We start from the raw sequence: 2,396 nt of genomic DNA on the forward strand, positions 1-2,396 counted from the left end.
CCATAACTGACATGCACTGACGCTGTCTTGGATGTCACTTTTCTAATTCCACCATGTTGGTTACAGTACTACAGAAGGACAGGGTTGCTGAATAGCATCAAACTAGAAAAGCTGTTTGTGGGTGGACACACCAGCTCTGACACTTGCTTCATTCATTCAGTCATTCTTTCATTCACATTTTATGCTGATTATATGCCAGATATCTTTTTTGGCCAGTAGCACAGCAAGGGTAAATGGTATCCATTGCTAAGGTAGTGTATCTGTTCTGTCTCTCTCTCCACCCACTTGGCCCATGTTGCTCTAGAATTTTTTGTTTGTTTGTTTTGAAATGGGGTCTTGCTTTGTTGCCCAGCCTGGTCTTGAACTCCTAGGCTCAAGCAATCCTCCTGCCCTAGCCTCCCAAATAGCTGGGACTACTGGCATATGCCATAGTGCCTGGCTTAGGTTCTGAAATTGTCAAGAGTAGCATCTTTGTGGTAGCTTTATATGCTGGTTTCAGAGATGTGTGTCCCCCTACTACTCTCACCCTATGTGCCTCTATTTGGCACTGTGAATACCACAATGATGTACAAGACATAGTCATCCTCTCAAGTTTTCTGACTAAGGCATCAGATGAATTGAGAGAAAATAGAGTCTTATCAATGCTATGATCTGAGGTACCAGAAAAAGAGAATTGAAACCTGATTGTGATGTCAGGAGGACTTCTTGGAGGAAGTGACATCTGAGATGTGGCCTGGAGGAAAATTCTGCAAGAGTAATTTAGGTGACATGAGGAACTACTGTGTGCTGGGCACTATTCTAGCTGTGAAGTTTACAGCAGTGATGAGTAAAATAAAGTCTCCACACTTAAGGAGCTTTCTTTCTAGTGGAGAGAGAATGAGAGGCAGAGGGAACACCATGTACATAGAACTGGAGGCGTGATTAGGGAACAATATATAATTCAGCATGGCTAGAACTTAGCGTCCACGGAGGAGGAAGCAAGGAGTGGGTGGTTTAAAGAAAGATAGGACTGAGAAGTAAATGTGTGTGTGCATATGTGTGTGTGTGGGTGATCGTGAATGACCTTGCTGTGTGTGTAAATGATCATGAATGACCTTTCATACCAGGCTAAGGAGTATAAACTTTGCTCTGAGGACAGCAGGGAGCCATTGAAGAGTTTAAGTAATGAAGCGGCATGATCACATGTCTCTCTTAGAAAAAGAAGTGGCCCCAGAAAAAAAAAAAATAACTCTAGTTACAAGAGTGAAAATAAATTGGAGGGAGAAAATTGTGCAACATTGAAATAATTATTTAACCTCTCTGAGCCTCAGTTTCTTCATCTGTAAAAGGGAGGTACTGTCCATCTAACAGGGTTGCTGTGACATTAACTAAAGTCATAGCTCTGGCATCACTTGGTCCAGTGTACTCTTCATGTTTCAAGATGATTCTTTTTATAAAAAAATTAAAAATTTTAAATTCTTGTGGGTACACAGTATATTTATGGGGTACATGAGATATTTTGATATAGGCATACAATGTATAATAATCACATCGGAGTAAATGGAGGTATCCATCACCCCAAGCATTTATCCTTTGTGTTGCAAACAATCCAATGATATACTTTTAGTTATTTTAAAATGTACAATTGTTATTATTGACTATAGTTGCTCTTTTGTGCTATCAAATACTAGGCCTTATTCATTATATACGTATTTTTTGTATCCATTAACCATCCCCACTTCCTCTGCGCCCCGCCCCCATTACCCTTTCCAGCCTCTGGTAACAATCATTTTACTCCAAGATGATTCCTTTTTAAGAAGCCCCAAATGCTGAATGGATTTTAGTCTACAACTTTGAGAAAGAAGCCAGGATGAGGCTGGACTGGGTCAGGGTTTCAGATTGACATCAGGAGTACAGACATTCAGCCCTGAATTCAGATGAGAGTTAACGATGGCTGCGGTGTGTCTAAGAATTAGTGATGGAATAAGAGGTGGAGTGGTGGGGGGAGGGAGAGAAACATTGCTACTTTGAGACAAATGGCAGAATCCCTGTCAAAGAGAAAAGCTTTTGTCTCCAAACACACCTGCAAGGGTGTGTTTGATCATAAAGAGGCTCTGTAGCTGCTGGGCACAGTGGCTCAAGCCTATAATTCCAGCAATTTGGGAAGCTGAGGCCGGCGAATCACCTGAGATCAGGAGTTCCAGACCAGCCTGGCCAACATGGCAAAACCCTGTCTCTACAAAAAATACAAAAATTAACTGGGCGCCTGTAATCTTAGCTATTCAGGAGGCTGAGGCAGGAGAATCACTTGAACTTGGGGGAGAGAGGTTGCGGTGAGCCAAGATCCAGCCACTGCATTCCAACCTGGGTGACAAGAGCGAGACTCTGTCTCAAAAAAAAAAAAAAAAAAAAAAAAA

This window comes from Rhinopithecus bieti, unplaced genomic scaffold, assembly GCF_001698545.2.
Source record: "Rhinopithecus bieti isolate Rb0 unplaced genomic scaffold, ASM169854v2 scaffold_6380, whole genome shotgun sequence".
Taxonomy (NCBI): Eukaryota; Metazoa; Chordata; class Mammalia; order Primates; family Cercopithecidae; genus Rhinopithecus; species Rhinopithecus bieti.